A 20,338-nucleotide genomic window follows, 5' to 3' on the forward strand; every position below is an offset into this window, starting at 1 on the left:
TAATTTTTCAAGTCTAAATACTCACTTTTAACAGTAAAACAAACCTTATACAGTAGTTTTTCTTTATCCATATTTTTACTTTTGGTGGTCAACTGTGTTCTGGAAGCAGATGATCCCCATTCTAAGATATTGTCAGGATGTCAATAATGGCTAATGCCACCTCAGTACCTACACTATTCACCTCACTTTCTGTCATCACATAGACTTCTTATCATCTCACATCATCACAATAAGAAGAGTGAGTATCTTACAATAAGATATATTGAGAGACAGGGGCACCTGGGTGGCTCAGTTGGTTAAGCGGCCAACTTCGGCTCAGGTCATGATCTCGCGGTCTGTGAGTTCGAGCCCTGCATCAGGCTCTGTGCTGACAGCCTGGAGCCTGTTTCAGATTCTGTGTCTCCCTCTCTCTGACCCTCCCCCGTTCATGCTCTGTCTCTCTCTGTCTCAAAAATAAATAAACGTTAAAAAAAAAATAAATAAATAAATAAATAAATAAAAGATATTCAGAGACAGATCACATTCACTAATATTTGTTTTTACTACAGAATATTGTTTAATATAATTGTTCTATTAAAATATTATTAGTTATTGTTGTTAATCTCTTACTATGCCCAATTTATAAATAAAATTTTATCATAGGTATGTATATATGCAAAAAAATAGTATATATAGGATCTGAGACTCTTTGGTATCTGCAGTTTAGGTATCTGCAGTTTCTAGAACTTGGTCTTGGAACATATCCCCTGTGCGTGAGGAAGACTATTGTATGACTGGTTCCATTGAACCATGATAACAGTGTGTTAAATGTTTCTGAATAATTCCTGCATCATTGATGATCTCATTTTAAAGTGTCATAGTAGGTGTTAAAAGCGTGGTTTCTAGAATCAGACTTAGTATCAGTTCTAAGATATGTGACTTTGGACAAGGTATTGAAACTTTCTATCATTTGTAAAATGAAAAGTATATTAAGAATTTTTAAATTAATTATTGTCGTTGAAGCATTTGAACAATACCTGGAAGAAAATGCATCAAATAAATATACTTGTTATTTTTCTGCATAAGCTATATATACCAATATTTAAAAGTGTTTAAAGTCTTTTTGCAAGCTATGTATGTGTATCTGTTGCATATGTGTATATCTACCTGAATGCTTAAGTTTACATCTTAAGTAAAACGAATATTATATAAGTATGATTCTACTATTTGCTATTGCTACTACTAGTATTGTTATTATTAATTGTTCTTTCAGTTTTACAATCAAAATCACTCATACTCACAAAAATATGTTATGGATTTAATAAAAAGTATTAAACCAATGTCTTCTGACTCAAGGACTTGAGTCAATGTCTTCTGACTATAAATCCCACACCCTATTCATCACACTACAGTCACTGAATACAAAATTAATTGGTTCTAAAATGTAGAATTTTGGGGGGCATTACAAAACCTCTATAAATCTATGAAAAGTAATTGTAGGATATACCAAAGGTATACAAACAAACAGCCAGACAAAGGTTTTCTTTAGACAGCCTAGCAATATGTGTTTCTTCAATTGCAAATATATTATGGATTCAAATGTTTTCACTTCCTAGTCCTACATAGGGTTGTGGGGGAAAAAAATCATATCAGTATTAATTATAAAACTCTATAACAGATAGTCATAAACATTTCTTTGTAACATGTAAAATCTTGAAAGGCATTATAAATATTATAAACTAAAATAATTCAAGTTGCTCCAGACTAAGAACATGTTATTGCTAAGCAACGGGTTTGGGCCAGCACTTTTGTTTGTTTTTATAGGATGTGGCTGCAGCATTTTTCTTCAGAAAATTATGTCGGTATTTGCAAAACTCAGCCAGGGTGAAGAATTTTCATACAAAATCCAAAGAGAGACAACCACGCCTCTAAGGTTAGCATAATAGGAATTTCAAGGGTAAATTTCAAATCAAAATGTCTAAATATATCTTGGATTCTATGACCCAACCTATGCAAAGCAAGATCAGTCAGTATACTCCATTTCTTACGGCAATTAACATGACTGAAAGTTATTTTGTGGGTTATTATTCATTCTGTGTTGCCTATCTTCATGACATCATGAAGAGGGGATAGGTGAATATAATCAGACTAAATAGTTTTATTCTTTACAGACACTATCACCTCGTCAATAATATTTATTTTCTTCCATGTGCAAAGTTATGCATATAGCGTTATGGCACAGTAAGTTGAATATAGTGTTCATGGCACATTCTATACCCTTTCAAATCCTCCATTTGGCTTGATGACCCAAGACACAAAACTTTGACAAGTTAAATTCAAATCTAATGGTAGTAGTATGAGATAGTAAGGTGATATGCACTGCTTAGATTAAAAAGAACATAAGAATTGACAGGAGGTTAGAGAAGAGTAAAAAGGCAAGCAATTCAGAGTAGTTTGATTTATGTGTATATGTGTGAAAATGAGATATTCTATGTTATGAGAACATACATATAAATGTATAAGTGTTTGTATGACATAGTATTGCATATGCCACACAATACACACATATATACACACATATACGATACACACATATATGTTTTTGTGATATCTATGTGTGGTCTAGTTTAGTTCATTTCAATTTAAATCAGCACGTCTTGACTACCAAATGTATATTAAGTACTTCCTAAGTGTAAATGTGTAGTGAGGCAGGGACAAGTGACAACAAAGAATAAACCTTTCATTTGTGTAAGCACTCTTCAAGAAAGGAAAAGGTGGTGAAACATCTCCAGCAGAGGTTAACAGAGCCTCTTTATTTTAGTTGTTTATTTTTTGTACCTTCTAATGAAATGTCTGAGCTGGAGCTAGTCTTTGAAATGACATGAGAATCATTCTAACATTCAATTTGCCATAATAAGTATAACTGGTTTTGTTATAAAAAAAATAGTTGTCTATGCTAGACAGCTCCTCCTTGCTAAATGGTTTGAATTTCATGTAGAAAATGATAAAACTATATTTTTTCATCTTTATATTTATATTTGGAATGACTGCTCTTTGTCTGATATAAACAGAGGCAGCCAGATGCATTTGGACTTAGATTTTTAATTGAAAGTAAGTATGGCTCAGGGCAATTATCTTTTCTCCTTTTTTTTTTTATTTTTTTCCTGTAAACTTATCTATAAAATAAAGAAAAAATTCTTCCATTATATATTGGTTGAACTAACGTCTGTAAATGAGTGTTAATTGTGCATATTTTATTCAGTCTTTTCAAGTTCATATCAAGACCATATTATGTATGCAATATGTAAACTATGAGTCATATTATCTTTGACTTTCTCTTTGCTTTCAACAATGTGGATGATATTTCTTCAAGGTGCTACCTGACAATGTGAGGATAGAGTATTTTAGCCAAATACCTGTGGAGAGGGTGATGATGTCTTGTGCCTTCAAGATGGTGCCAGCAAGCTTATCATTCATCTTAATTTCTCACGACATGTTTATCTACTTAATTCACTGTGGCATGAAGGAGAGATGAAGATTGTCTGCCTCAGATAAGCTTGACAATATGTGGTATCCTCTGCACCTCATTAGACCTATATATTAAAGAGAGAGAGAGAGAGAGAGAGAGAGAGAGAGAGAGCAAGAAAAAAAAAAAGACTTATTTAAATTGCCATTTAAGAGTTCTCTTTACAAATCATGACAGCAAAGAGATTTCAAGAAGCTTATGCACCAACAATGATAGATCGGAAACAATCTACTACATGAATATTCTCTTGCCCTTTAAACAAAATTTTATGCAACCTTGTTAATATTATTTTCACAACTCATCTCTTAATTCTGTGCCAACAAGTAACTTTGTGGGGAATTAAAATCCAATAGCCAGTAAAATGTGCAGGAGGAGTCGAAGTATGAGAATATTTTAAGTTATACTATTACTTTAAATTGAAGACTAATGCTTATCCTTTGCTCAGAGAAAAGATTATATGCCATTTTTAGATGCTATATCTTTACAAGAATTGTGACAGTATCTAAATTGGTTACTTAGTCTCCAGAATAATACAAGTAACTATATTCACCAAAATATATTATAAAGCCTACAGATTTATTTTAATAAATTTATTTAAATAAATTTTAAATGGAGTTTCATGCATGTTTTACCTAATATCAACTTCCTAGTAGTTTGGGGTTTGTGGTATTGTGAATTATGTCTGGTTCAATGTAATATTTTTAGGCTATTCATCTGTTCCAGATGTTTAGATAGTTTCATTGTGCTATAATTTATATTTAGTTGGTTACCAGATGCCCGCACCCTCCTTCCATGGCACAAGTCTCCTTCCTCCACATCCCCAGAGCACTTGACAGAGCAGCAGTGCCCCCAGAAATAGATGCTTTGTTTTTCAAAGGATGGTATTGTCCACGGTTTGTCGTAGATATGCAAGAAATAGGAATTTCAGGATACCTTGTGTTTGAATGATGCTCTTTAACCAAAGAATTTTAACTTCTCTCTGGCTTTCCATCACTGGTTTTTCATATCTTAAATTTACTTTCTGAAAAATACAATAGAATCATTCACTATATTTTAAACTAAACCAAAAGTGTATGAAAATGGAATTTTTGAGCAGGAAGGTGTAGGGATAGAGTTGCTGGTAGGATGTCTCACACACTCAGCACGGTATATAGAAACTCTGGCTCTGGAAACTGACAGACCAGTTGTAATTCCAATTTTGATCTGATAGCTGTGTAACCCTACAGACATTACTGAATTTCACTCATACTTATTATTTCATCTATAGCATGAGGATGATAACATTATCTATTTCAAGGTGTTCTTGTGAGAATAAGTGAGATATTGTAAAAATTGTTTATCTCTGTTCTCAGCATAAAGTTGAATAAAGACACATTTTTGAAAAATAATTTTTCCCAGAGAAACTTAATAATTCTTTTTTTTTAACTGGTTTGTAGAGTCACAAAAAATGGAAATTTATTATTAATGTTTTTGAATCTGGGAGATATAGAGAGAAGTAATAACATGTTCTTTTCTTCATACCCATTTGTATTGTCAATCCTATATATTAACCCTATATATCAATCCCATGTAAATATAAACAGCTAATATTTTTAAACATAGCTCAATTTTCATGAGACACTATGTAATTAATACATATCAAAACCATTAAAAAGTATGTCTAGCTTTTCTCATTGTTCTCACTAACCGCTAAAATGGTTTGGTGATGTTATCACTTTATTTGTCAGCAACTGGAGAATTGCTTATCTATTTCTGGGCTCTATTTTCATCCCAAATTATCTAAATTAGCATTATCCTAGGCTTCCAACTGTAGACGTGGATAAATTAGTTGTCTTTCCTGTTGCCTAGTTTGTGTAGCTGATTTTGTACATACAAATGTAGTGTGAATTACTGGCATCAAAGCAGCATACTAGACTAAGCTTCTTCAGTTTCAGGGGGCAGGTTTATAAAATGTAGGTTTTCATCACAATACTTGTAGATTAAATAGTGGCCTCACAAACCACTGTTTATGTAGTGCTAGGATTGTTTTATTATTGAAATAAAATTCTGAAGTATAAAATTGTCTAGAAGTTATTTTCCTTTACTTAGGTAACAAAATGCTCTCATTTTCCAGCTCTATCTGAAGAAATATGTTGATTTCTTTTTTATTAGTAGTATTTTTTCTTTATTTTAGAGAGAGTGAGTGAGTGCAAGCTGAGCAGAGGGGCACAGAGAAAGAGAGAATCTTAAGCAGGCTCCATGCTCAGCGTGGAACCCTACACGGGCTCCATCCCAGGACCCTGGGATCATGACCTGAGCTGAATTCAAGAGTCGGATGCTCAACCAACTGGGCCACCAGGTGCCCTGAAATATATTAATTTCTGATTTCCTAGCTTGTTGTAAAAAGCCATTAAGCAAATGTGCCTTCTATTATCACTATTCCTGAATATGTATTTAAACATAATTTTCTTTGATAGTAAACAAACAAAAAATAATATACAAAGCGATTAAAAGATGCCTTTTCCTTTCCCAAGGTAGTTAACACACAGTGTCGTATTAAATTCAGGTGTACAATAGAGCAATTCAACAATTCCATATATTTCTCAATGTTCATCAAGAGGAGTGTGAAACATGCCTTCTAACACTATACTTTATAGATATGTGTGGTATGTTGATCCTTATATCTTGAAACATAATCTCTTCATATAGAGCAGAAAACATGTTTTGATTTTTCAATATTTAATATTAGCAACATTATGAGATTTATTTCTCATATGAGAAAACACGATGAAGAAAACACAATTCCAAAGATGGTATAGTGTCTAATTCCACCTTGTGAAAATTTGGATTTAAATGGAACATAGATTGTTAAAAACAAACTGTATAATGCTTCATGGAAGACAAGGTAAACTTGAAGGATGAAAGATGGGTTGACATTGTTTTCAATAACCCAGCTTCATTATTCTGAGCATGTAATACATCTATAATATTCTATTAAACAATTGAATTAAGTGCTAATTTCTTTCTCTGGTCTCATGTCCATGTCATGAATAGCATATGACTTCAAAAATTATAAGGGAGGTATTTATAAGACACTAAACTGCTGAGGGAATGATTCACTCTTCATGGTGGTAGTATTATGCCTTATACTTCCATTTACAATATCAAAATAATTCATCATGATTAATGCTAGCATAGTAAGCCAACAGAAGCAATAGGGACTTACCACTTATTATTTGCTATTATTATTTAGGAATATTGCAGTTTAGTAGTTTTATCATAACTTAAATGATTTGAAATATAATTTTGAATAAGTATAAACTGAATGGTATTGATTTCCTATGCTATGTTTTTTTTTTCACTCATGGTAAATTTAACATTAAGTGTAGCTTTCAACCTGGTATCTCAGGCAAGTGATGACCTGTGTGTATTCTTAGAACAGTGATTGAACAGGTACTACATGTCTTCTAAAATGACACCTTATACTTGTGTTTGAATCTAGAAATTTATCAAGCTGTGTACTTTTTATACCAGCTTTCTCTATACTCTTTCTTCTGAAGTCCTGGTACATATCTTATTAGAAATTCATGGCAGCAGCTGTGTTTAAAAATTCATAATCTCCCTAAATATATACATGTATTACAATCCTTAAAGTATATTACATACTCTAGTTAGTAGATTTGTTTTCTGCAGGGTATAAAGTAGCAATTCTGAAACTATTTTATGTGTATGTGAGGATAAACAAATACATAAAGTTATTGTAGATAAAGAGAACTATGCTTCTCACTGTTGGAGAAAGAAGTAATAAATATAAATATTACTTATAATATGTTTCATTATTTATAATATTATAAGTAATGAAAAGGAGGAGGCTAGAATAATTCCCGTGATACTAAATTAGAATCAGAAGTATCAGTATGACACAAATATATTATATCATAAATATTATATATATATTGATAGATTGGTACGGATGCATGTGTATGCAGTTTTGTGTGTATGTACATATATATTCATGTATATGTTCACACATACTATACACACACACACACACACACACACATTTCTATGTGTAATCCACTGAAAGAGCCCAACCCAATGATACTCCAGTATCAGTGCACAACTAGTGTCTAGATCATGGTTTCTAAATACGATTCCCCAGTGAAAAAGTACCAGAGCTACTAAGAGAAGTACTTTATTCCAGAGCTGTTTAGTGAAAATATAAATATCTATGGTGCCAGAAACACAGCAGTATTCCAAAAAAAGTGAGATCATGTCAAGAGGACAAAGGAGCCAACCTGAAGAAACTACTGAATGCCAAACTGGAACAACTTAAGGAACAAAATAAACTTTAGTATTGGATTATAACCAATAGAATAAAACAAATATCTATGAGTTTCATACTTACATGTGATATTAATTAAATAATAAAAATGTGGGAGAGAAGGAATAGCTCTAAAAGAATTCAAATTTTAAAGTATAGAAGGAATAAAGCAAATATAAAGTCATTATTCAGCTAACATTACATTAATAATTATTGCAGGCAGACTCCACCCATGGATGGTAAAATCAGTGATCAAAGTTTGAAAATAGGATATCTGCATGATCTAAATGCCTCTTCCCAAAGGTAATTTTGATTATAAAAGGAATAATAGCAACTTTACAGTGGAGAAAGCTGGCAGGCAACTTCAGAAAGCTATCAAGGTTAACATGACCTGGAATAGACACATCAAGATCCTGGACCATCTGATATGATGCACTGAAAAAGACATACCATCACTTCTGTTGTATTCTTGTCAAAAGTTCATGACTTCGTTCTGATCAGAAAATACCAGACAGGGGCGCCTGGGTGGCTCAGTCGTTTGGGAGTCCGACTTCAGCTCAGGGCACGATCTTGCGGTCCGTGAGTTCGAGCCCCGCGTCGGGCTGTGGGCTGATGGCTCAGAGCCTGGAGCCTGCTTCTGATTCTGTCTCCCTCTCTCTCTGTCCCTCCCCCGTTCATGCTCTGTCTCTCTCTGTCTCAAAAATAAAAAATAAAACGTAAAAAAAAATTAAAAAAAAAAAAAGAAAATACCAGACAAATCCAAATTTAGCAACATTCCACAAATAGTTCATTGATCACCTTTGAAAATTTAGGGATCATGAAAGGCAAGAAATGACTGGGAATGATCACAGATCAGAAAAGAGTAAGGAGACACAACAACTGAATTACTTTATAAAAGGCAGTCTTTGCAACTTGAGGAATTACTTTATAAATCAACCCAAGTGTTCAATAGTCACATTGAGTTTTTGTAAATGAATCCTCTGAATATTGCTTGTATTTTATACAAAAAAAACATTTGGAAATCTTTAATCAAAGTATTCAGCAAATGAAACTCAGGAACAATTCAGCTTCCAAAGCTTTTAGGGAAATGTAATTATTGACAATTTTGCAAACAGGCAGACACTGCAATGTATCTCTGTAGAAAGTAAGGGAGCTAATGAATGCAATAGAGACCTCAAAGGGTATACTGGGTTGAACTTGAAATTATCAAGTTGCAATTTGGAAGGTCTCAACTTCTGGTAAAAAATATTTTAAAGGAATTCATAATTCTAAATGAATAAATTTATATTCTGTGGTGGGATTGAATAAAAATGGGAAGGCTTATTATTTGCTGCATTTAAATTGAGAAAAACATAAATAGTCATAGAGAAAATGAATATGATAATTTTTATGAGAACATTTTTTGAAGAAAGGTAATTCGAATGGAGGCCAACAGTAAATGTCTATTCAATAATTGGATTGAAATATTTACACATTTAAATATAAAAAATATTATAATTAAGAATATCTTTGATTTCACAGAATATGCTCTGAGCTTACCAATATTCTTACAGCATCTATAGAGTATTTATAGTTAAAACTATTATTTTTTTTTTAATGTTTATTTTTGAGAGAGAGAGACAGACAGAGCATGAGTGGGGGAGGGGCAGAGAGAGAGGGAGACACATAATCCGGAGCAGGCTGCAGGCTCTGAGCTGTCAAAACAGAGACTGACGCAGGGCTCAAACCCATGAGCTGTGAGATCATGACCTGAGCCCAAGTCTGGCGCTTAACTGACTGAGCCACCAAGGCGCCCAGTTAAAACTATTATTGTCAGCAGAGAATACCTAATTAATGGTGTGTATAATATCACATTTAGTAACCATAAAATTCAACTTTAAATAGGATTGCAGGGAATTATATGAAAAAATATGACTATTTTGAAAAATATACGCTTCAGAGAAACAATATGGTATTAGTGACATAGTATTAGGGATAGACACAACTGACATTTAGTGGCTATGTACCATAATTATTATATCTCTTATATTATTTTTGATGATTGATTAGTTTGTGCATATGTTGTGTTTTAATGTATATATGCTATTTTAATATATTATAAAGAACTATTTCTTAAAATAATGTTTTAATAAATTATCAATTTCTTAGTTATTACATAACTCTTCCAAAAAGTATAACATTTTCATGAATTTTTAGCTCCCATTCACACTCATAAAAGTGCCTCTGTTGGGGTGCCTGTGTGGCTCAGTCAGTTAAGTGACCAACATTTGATTTTGGCCCAGGTTTGTTGGATCTCATGATCGAGCCCCACATCAGGCTCCACTGACAGTGCAGAGCTTCCTTGGGATTTTCTCTCTCCATCTCTCTCCCTCTGCCCCTTTCCCTCTGCACTCTCTCTCTCTCTCTCAAAATAAATAAATAAACATTAAAAAAAACCAGTGCCTCTGTTGAATGATAAAAAATCATAAAAAACTTATTTTATAGAGTATTAATTCACTTGCTACAAACATACAGTCCTAATAAGAAATCAGAGATGGATAAAGTGTTAGAGACATGATGTGAACAGAAGACAGGCGCATCCTGCCATGCAAGGCTTGTAAGCAAGTGCAAGATGGTCAAGGTGGCTATTTTGGAAGAGCACACGGAAGCCTGAACATTGAAAATGCTTTAGCTATGTGAACAAAAAGAGAAAATCTTTGGGGCAAAAAACAGAAAACAACTGCAAGCCCCAGAAATTGAAATCTTTCAAAGGCTGAAGGCGCTGGGTGCTGTGATTCAGGGAGAAGCCTGTGATAAAGTGGGAGAAGAGGGCAGTGAACAGAGATGCCTTGATCCAGTCCAGTTCCCTAGGAAACAGCCTCAATGACAGAGATTTTCATGTAGGAAATTTTTTCTAAGAAATGTTCTCAGTAACAACTGTAAGGGAGTGAGAAAAGCATAATTGAGCATACAGGGAATTTGAATGGGTGTGTATTGTGTGTATGTCATATATCATAGATCACATATATCAGAAATCATATATATCAGAAATGGGTTGCCTCATTAGGAGAGGAAAAAGTGGGAGCAGTATACAGTGGTTTTTACGTGCTTTGGCTAAAAGCAAAACAAGTCACTTCTGCCCCAGCCCATTGACTAGAGTAGTAATTTGGCCCGACCTAATTGCATGGGACCTGAAAAATGTGTAAGAAATAGATGGGAATGTTTGGTGCGCTTGTGCCTTCCTTACAGGAGATTAAGAAGGCATTCTGTAAAATCAGTATCTATCTACAACACCTACTGTAGCCTAATAAAGGTGTCAACAATATTTTTGTGTGTAACCACATATGAAATTAGCATTAAGCACACAACCACATGTATAAGTAGAAACTCAATTACACATTTGTTAAATTGAATAAATCATGTCTATGTTGAGTTGAATAAATAACATTCCATGTATATCCATTTTGTATCAATTTTTTATTTGTGATGTTATTTCAACACTGTACTCAGATTTCCTCCAAATGAGTCCTCCTTGCAATAAGTTTTGTTCCCCAAATCTTGAATTAATTGAAATGTCCACTTGAGTTTGTCAGCACCAAATAGTTAATAAATTTCTGAATAATTTTGTGGTGATAAATAGGTACGTACTGTTTTTGCATGATGATCATCTCTTCTTTTAGAAATATTACCCACATACTATCTATTCCTTTTTTATTGTACTCAACCTGAGTGAACTGCCATATTTATTTCAAATAGTATATTTAGAGACAGAAATACTACCAGCAGCTTTCTTTACGATTCTTTTGGCCTTACCCTGAGGTAAACTAGGGTCAAATTTCATTTATCACTTGACAATAGTAAAGCTTATACTAATCAATAGATTACAATGGCATCCAGCTCGTATATCTAAATAGCCACAGGTTCCTGAGCAAAGACTGGAAGATTGTATATCTATTCTGTAAAACAATGTATTTCCTGAAAGCTACATACCATCACATCATTTGCCTCCTTAAGTATAGGCACCACTAATTTTGGATGATAGATCAGAATATAATTTTCCTAAGTGAGGTGGGATAGGTGGGACTGGAAGGGATGATGAGGGAGATTTGGAAAATTGGAGTAAGAATCACAAAACTCTGGAATTAAAAAAAAAAATAGCCTTGGTTTCCCAGATCTAGAGAAGCTTTGCTATGACATGAATGAAGTAGGATGCTAGAGAGCTGCTCAAAGATATAATTGGAAGGAAATGATGGAAATTTCTTGGGAGATGGAAAAGTTTTAGATCTTACTTGGAGGGATGATTGCTTGGGTATATACGTTTACAAAAACTCATCAGTTGTATGCATAAGATCTGTGCATTTCATCCTGTGTAATTTTTTCTCAATAACAGAATAATATTGTTTCTTTGGAAACTCCAAAAATTAAGCTATCATCAAAAATGTGAAAGATGCAGTGATAATGATTCCTACAGCATTTCCATTTAATTCTCCAATAGGTTAAGTGTATGACTGAAGGTACTGAAGAATAATTATCAGAAGTAACGATTGTGTCAGAATGGGTATTTTCTACTAAAAAAAAATTATTCCAGTCCCTAGCACTTAGTACTCAGTTATTCCAAAGCAAAATAATCTAGTTCTTACCATCTGATATGTATCTATTCTTCTGGAAATGGATTTCTCTTCTTTTTTTTTTTTTAAATTAATGTTTATTTATTTATTTTTGAGAGAGACAGACAGAATGCGAGCGGGGTAGGGGCAGAGAGACAGGGAGACACAGAATCTGAAGCAGGCTCCAGACTCTGAGCTTTCAGCACAGAGCCCAACATGGGACTCAAACTCACAAACCCCGAGATTATGACCCGAGCCGAGGTCGGTCACTTAACCGACTGAGGCACACAGGCACCCCTCTTCTTTTTTTTTCCCTCTGGTAACAATCAACTTCAGGAGTTTGCTTTCATCCAAAATATGTCTTGCATTGTCCAAAATTTATTCACATGGACTATGACTATATAACTATTTCCAAGAGTATTCCACTGTTCCACAATTTTCATAATACTAATCTAATAAGAACTAGAAAGAAATGGACAGGTACTCTGAACATGTTGGTAGTCACACACATGAAAGAGATGTTAAAAATAAATTATTTGAGGAGTACCTGGGTGGCTCAATTGGTTGAGCATCCGACTTCAGCTCAGGTCATGATCTCACAGCTTGTGGGTTCGAGCCCCGCATGGGTCTCTGTGCTGACAGCTCGGAGCCTGGAGCCTGCTTCAGATTCTGTGTCTTCCTCTCTCTCTGCCCTTAACCCACTCACATTCTGTCTCTCTCTCTCAAAAATAAATAAACATTAAAAAAATTAAAAAATAAATTATTTGAAATTACAAAAACCTGCTGCATCAATAAAATCCTATGTTACTCAATATTCTAGAGACATTTTTGCATACTCTCTCAAAATTAAACTGTGTATATCTTCTGTACACTTTTACTAAGATACTATCTCTGATACCTTCTAATTCACTTGCCAGTTTTGGGTGAACCATGCAAGGGAATTCTATCTGTTACATGTGACAGTGCAAGTAAACCTTCCTATTGGCTCTTAAGGCTTTCAAGATTCAATTGTCATTGAGAATTTGGTAGTGGATGGAGATGCAATATGGACTCTGTAGAAAAGTGGAAAAACAAAAGCATAACATTGGTCCCTTGGTTTTGGAGGCAAAGCCGTGCTCCCTTTTTGCACAGTAACTCTCCTTTGAGCATATTACTCCTCTCAGCAATAGTAAACAAACGCATACATAAATAATTGTGCTTTGTCCAGTAGCTCTAGAGATTTTGTTTCATTGGAACAAATTAGGTCAGTCACATCTCTGAATTAAATGCAGGCTGGGAAATGAAATTATTTGATCAGCCATTTCTGAATCCCATATGCCCATGGAGCTTGGAAGCAAGTATAGATAACTTGTTGCAAATGGAAGTCAAATGGAAGTCAAATCAAACATGGGAGCAAATTAGTGTTAGCATTAGCTAAAAAAAAAAAAAAAAAAAAAAAAAAAAAAAAGGCAAATCTGCGGCAGTTTTATATTTACCTATCATTGCACTTTTTCGAATTGGTAAGCCCCCAAATCGTATCTGGGGAGGCAAAATTGTGTCTGAAGTTAGAGCATGTCCTTCTTATTAATTTAATATAATAAAGGTTAAAGGTAAACACTACCTCAGGCATTCACAATACTAAATAAAGAAAATTTCCACCCACTTTTTACCCTTTTCATAACTCTACGTCATGCGATTACTTTTTATTCCCCCCCCAGAGAAGTAAGAAACATTGTCCGCATGTGCTCTTTGATTATTTCCTCATTTCTAGTCCCGCCGATCTCTCTCCTCTGATGGAAGTGGTGTGGAACAGCAACAGGTGGTGTCCTCACTCTGGCAGATATTTCTGGGTAATTCTGTCTGATACCTCAACACCTTTTGTAATTCCAAGCAGATGACATTTCCTATTCATACAATAGGCATGGGGTGTTAAGGACAACATATCTTTCATATTTTCTTTTCCTGACTTCTTGCTGTACGCATCTTTAATTCACATGACTTTTTAACTTCTGGATTACTTTGAATAGGTCATAGTAATATAGATGTAGGGAGTACAAAAAAAACTAAATACATTTAATCAAAGCCTAAAGATTTAAAAATTCCATCACTTCATTGAAATTTACAGAGAACAAGCATAGCAATTATTTTGATTATAATTATAATTGTGTTAATTATAATAATCTGTACAAATTTTTCTAAAACCCAAAATCAAACGAAGAAATATCTTGTGGCTGATAAGATAGCTTTATTTTAACTTTAACTATTTCAAAGACATTCTCTTATACCCTTGTAGAGTATAATTTTTGTTTGTGAAAAAAAATAAGATTTCACTGTCTTTACACACACTATAGCATGATTGCTGTACATGGTCAATTTAACAGAATAAATTAAAATTGTTCTCTAGGGTATGATTCTTTTTTCAAGAGTTTAGGAGTACAGGATAAAAATAGAATGAAGGAAATCTCCCTACTTTCATGCATTTATACCTAGAGAATAGGTTACATTATATATGAAATCAGGCATATCCACAGACTGGGGTGGAAGCTAATAGGCAATAAGATGATAAGAAAAAGTTATTTTTAAATAACAGGAAGCTCTGTTGATACTGTGTAACATTTATTTTAAAGATGAAGAAACACTCTAGATTGATTTTAATAGCTGGGAGAAAGGCATAAGGAAAGGTTGCAGGAGATCAGCAGGAAGGAAATGACTGTTGATGAAGTTCATTCATTCTATTAGACTTAATCTTCCTTATTCCACTTCATTTTCTCAGGAACATTTTGAGGTTGCTGTTATTCAATATTTATTTCGTGAAAGCTAACACCGTGTTAAGTAACTTCCCCAAAGGCTTCAGAGTTAGAGTGGTCAGAATCATGAAACAAATGGTGAGTGCATTATTGTTTTCACAGCTAGCATCAAAGTTGCTCATGAGGGAGAATTTTCTTGTTAAGGAAAATGTTTTTATGACATCGGTTAGGGTGGAATACCAGGGCCTCTGGGAATAGGTGGAGGTAGGAGCTCAAATTGCAAAAGAAAAACAAAAAAAAAAAAAAAAAATTAAATAACAACATGTTTCATTAAAAGAAATAAAATTGAGTGCACACTTTGGCAGTATATATACTAAAATAGAAGGATACAAAGAAGATTAGCATGGCCCCTGCGTAAGGATGACACCCAAATTCATGTTCCATATTTTTTAAAAAGTGAATAAAAATTAATTCCTTCATTAAAATACATAAACAAACAAACAAAGAAATAAAATAAAGTTGAGGGATCACTACTTTCATGTGCTCATGAAAGGAAAGACAAAAATAAAATAAAATAATAAAACAAAATAAAATAAAGTTGAAGGTTCACTACTTTGGTGTGCTCGTGAAAGGAAAGACAAAAAAGGAAAAACAAAAGAAAGACAGATTGAAAACAGAGAGTTTTAGTAAAACTAGGCTTTAGATGAGCTAAAAATTCAAAGAGAAGTCCAAGGATAAATGAAGAAACTTTGACAAACAAGAATTTTGAGTGCAAACGAGCATTGCCTCGTGTTCCTTAAATCTTCAGTCAAGACTGATAAAAACTTGGTCAAGAGAGTTTTGCTCGAGTTGTTGCGGTGGGTTGGTGAAATTTGAACATGGGTCTAGATGTCAAACCTGAAAAATGTGTGTGAAATAGACACACGTGTGAAAGAAGAAGCCTGGAGTTTGAGGTGCCTCAGTTATTCATAGAATTTTTTTTCTTGTCAATTTACCTAAATCTCAGCTGGAAAATGTTATCTAACACCTCTCCTTTATTTGACTTGTGTTCTTTTTTTTTTTAATGTTTTTAAATATTAATTAATTAATTAATTAGTTTGAGAGAAAGGGAGAGGGCAAGCAGGGCAGAGGGGCAGTGGAAGAGAGGGAGAATCTTAAGCAGCCTCCACACTCAGTTCAGAGCCGAATGCAGGACTAGATGCCACAACCCTGGGATCATGACCTGAGCCAAAGTCAAGAGTCTGACGCTCAACTGACTGAGTCGCCCAAGTACCCGTGACTTGTTTTTGTAGCTGAGCACTAAAGAAATAATTTATAGGAAAGCACAATTTAGGTAAATTTTGTCTGAAATGTTACTGAAAATTTTGGAAATTTAGAATGAATTGGTGAAAATACAAATAAATATATTTTTAAAAATTTTTAATGTTTATTTTTGAGAGAGACAGAGCATGAGTGGGGGAGGGACAGAGAGAGAGAGGGAGAGAGAGAGAGAGAGACAGAATCCAAAGCAGGCTTCAGGGTCTGAGATGTCATCACACCGTGACGCGTTGATTGAACCCACGAAATGCGAGATCGTGACCAGAGCTGAAGTCGGATGTTCAACCAGTTGAGCCACCCAGGTGCCCCTATTTTTTAAAGAAAGAAAATCAAGCAGTTCTGTTGCTTTAAAATACATATTTTAAATTAAAGTGTGTCTAAGTAGAGACTATGTCAGCTTGTTTCAATAAATATATAAAATAAATTTGTAATTAGGAGCATCTGCTTGGTTATAAACACACATATGTTGTAGCCCATAAACTGAGATTATTCTCTTAAGTAACATGTTCTCTGTAGTACTACTTACAACTTGAGTCTCTTTAGAAAAATATTTCTAGATATACATTGAAGTTCTGCATTTTGTAGTGGTTAAGACCATGGGATATATATTTCAGAGAATGTGATTCAAATCCTGGGCTTAGCAACCTTAGACTTGTGTGGACATGGGCAAATTTCTTATTTTCCCTAAGGAAGGTCAAATTTCTTAATTTCCCTCATTTTCTCTTCAAAATGGTGCGGTTTCAGCTGTCTATCTCTGCCTAAGAAACAATCCCAAGATTATAGATAAAAATAGCAAACATTTTCAAAAGTTCACAATCCCATGGAAGGGGAATTTGGGCCTGGCAAGAGGGGACTGTCGTCTCTGATTCACAGCACCTGGCACCTGTGCTCTGGCATTTGACTGGGTTGTGGTGGCTTTTTCATGACTCTCCTGCCACCTTAATGCTCCTTGGCCTCTCTTTCTTCATGTAATATCTCATCCTTCAGGATCCTTTTAAGTTTCTTGAGCTTTTCATAGTATAGTGGATTTAGGGTTGTCACAAATCCTACATGGCTGCTGGTTTCCAGGAGACAGGAAGAGACAGGAAGTAGAAGTTGCTAGGCCAGTCAAGGGCTGTAAGAAATGGCACAGTGCAGCTCCTCTATGTTCTTTATTAGAGGATACAGGGCCTGACCAGACTCAAGAGTGGAGAATAGTTGGGACAATTTGATAAGGAATAACAAAGTCAAGTTGCAAAAGGAAGGTCCAACGGGAGGTATGATTCTGGCTAGTTTTAAGAAATACAATATGCCACATGGTATAGCGATGCCTATCTTGCAAGGGTTTTATGAAGTTTAGGAAACGTATCAAAATCTGGCACACAGGACACACTTAATAAATGGTGGCGGTTTATTAGATTGGACAGTGTGGATTTCACAAAGTCTCAAATAGTAAAATGACAGCACTATTTGAAAAAATACTGTGGTCTGAACATAGTGCCAAATCAAAAATGAACATTAAAAAGACAGGATTCTAGTACAAAATACATAAACACACAATATTTATAAAACTATTTTACCAATGCCATGCATTAATGCCATCAACCCTTCTATTTTTTGCTCCCATCTCCCCTATAAAGCAGAGGCGTGGGCAGTCCTGAGGCTAATCGTCTTGGGAAATTATTGAAGGGTTAGAAGATAGGGTATGGTTGCACAAGGCAAGATTTCTCATGGAAAAAAACTCAGAAGGATGAGGACCAAGGATTCAGCAAATCCAAAGTCCTTTGGGAAGAGCTCGTTTTAGTTTTTATGATGGAAAAATTCTGTATGCCAGTAGCCAGAGACAGAAATTGAAATCGGTGGTCATGGAGTGAACTGTCTAAAGTTGGCTTGAATTGGGTGTAGAAACAGACATTGTAGCAGCGGTGGTGGTGGTGATGGTTAAGACAATTGCTTTGAATAACTTCAGGCCTTCAGACTTACCGATATTTGGTTGAAGATACATTTCTCTCTCTTTTTTGAAACAAAGAACCAAGTCCTATGCAGAATTGGGGATGACAACCTGAGCTGAAATAAATATTTGGCAAAAATGAAAGCCTCGGAGTTGGATCTATCGTGTTTATTAATATCAGATAAACTGTTCCTTTCAGTTTTGATTTATTTCGTGACCTCTTATTGATAATTTGTCAAAAGGACACCAAGTTGAAAGAATAAAAATTAACCTGACTAATGTGAACTGTTCTAACTCATCAAAGATTGAAATGGTTGGAATATGTTTACCTCTAAATTTTTCTGGTAAATCTGGGTAAAGGAAGGATATTTCAGGAGCGTGAGTCACGCTTGTATTTATATCGGTACCTACATTTTTACTTGCATTGGCTTGCCACAGACTTAGGGAAGTAAAGCATTATTTGTTTCCAGTTTGGTGCTAATGTACATGACTAATGCACTAATAAATATTGCAAGCAAATCAATTGTACTTCCTAATAGCAAGGTGAACAGCAATAGCATTTTATGCAAGATCATAGGAGATTGAGCACTAAACCTGAAAAGGGATGATTCTAACCCTGACATTTCATTATTTCTTGGGATTTGTGCATCTCCCTTAATGTACAGTTAATGTAATTTGAGGTTATGAATCTTTTTTATAGTCTTCCTTTATATCCTTAAAGTAACAAATCTCAAGTTGTGACTATAGCAGAAAGCATTCACAGAATTCTGGCCAGGAAACTAAACTAGCTCACAAATTGTTATTTTTTCTGGGGGAAATGTATAAATTCTATTTATTTTTCATTGGAATATATATTTTGGGTGAAGAATGTTTGACATATATTTGTTGCTAGTAAAATTCTCAGAATCTGTCCCACTCAGTTCATTGTTGCTGCCAGGGAAGCATGAGGTTGAAATAACAAGAATAAACAATGGAAATATTGGTTTTAGCAGTAAATGCAATATGATTGATCATCTTGGGACTCACTGTGCCCACTGACTTGTATTCCCAGCATCATTTAAAATGGCTTAGCACCTTACATGACCAAACTTGTAAGGCAGCCAAAAGACAATGGATTCTCCTCGGAGGTTTGGAAACATACACGAAGGAGCCTTTCCCATTCATTTAAAATCTGAATGGTACTAAAATGTTCTTCCTCAGAAAGATTTCTTTTTTGCATAAAATATACAATTTTTTCCCCTGTTATATACAGACTTATTGATACTTACGGCAATGTCTGTGTGTGTGTGTGTGTGTGTGTGTGTGTGTGTAGCCATTAAGTAAAAGAGTTCCTTTGAGCCTTGTATCATTATTGTTGAAATCCACCAATCAAAAATCAAAAGGGGGCACTCCTGCACTTAAACAAAAATAGTTTTTGTTTAGCTCTCTAAAGTAAGGGATAACACACACCAGGGGAAGTTGGAGGGCATTTCAGGAAAGGGGAGTTGGGAGGGCTCCTTCCAGGACTTTGGACATTATTCAGTAATTTTGTGGGGACACTAGAGAAATAGGGACCAGTTCTGGATTGGATATTGTCAGAAAGTGGAGAAATGTGTTGATTTGATGATGTAACAATTTTTATCCAGGAGGAAGGAGGACTAAGTCAGAGCAAGAGGTGATGTTGGTAAAAAGCAATCATTGCTCAGAAGGAGGGGATTAGTCCCGTTAGCTGCTGCATGATGGCCTTGACTATACCCTGTGAGAAACAATGTTTATGTTCTAATGATTTGATTCTCAGTAGGGCCAATTTGTACTTCCCCACTATATTGGGAAAATACAGGAAAAAAAATAGCCCACATTTTACCTCTTTCAGAAGTAAGCATTTGTCAGGATTTAAAAATTCTTAAGACAAACAAAATTAGAAATAAATTTGTTATGGGGCGCCTGGCTGTCTCAGTCAGTTAACCGTCTGACTTGATTTCAGCTCAGGTC

The 20,338-nt window shown here is 34.6% G+C and overlaps 1 pseudogene; it reads left to right on the forward strand.

Annotated features, from left to right (window-relative positions):
* Positions 1 to 15,473: 15,473 nt before the first annotated feature.
* Positions 15,474 to 15,570, forward strand: LOC128776759 (U6 spliceosomal RNA; annotated as a pseudogene).
* Positions 15,571 to 20,338: the final 4,768 nt, after the last annotated feature.

This window comes from Panthera pardus, unplaced genomic scaffold (genome assembly GCF_024362965.1).
Source record: "Panthera pardus isolate Hobbes unplaced genomic scaffold, ASM2436296v1 HiC_scaffold_13, whole genome shotgun sequence".
NCBI lineage: Eukaryota > Metazoa > Chordata > Mammalia > Carnivora > Felidae > Panthera > Panthera pardus.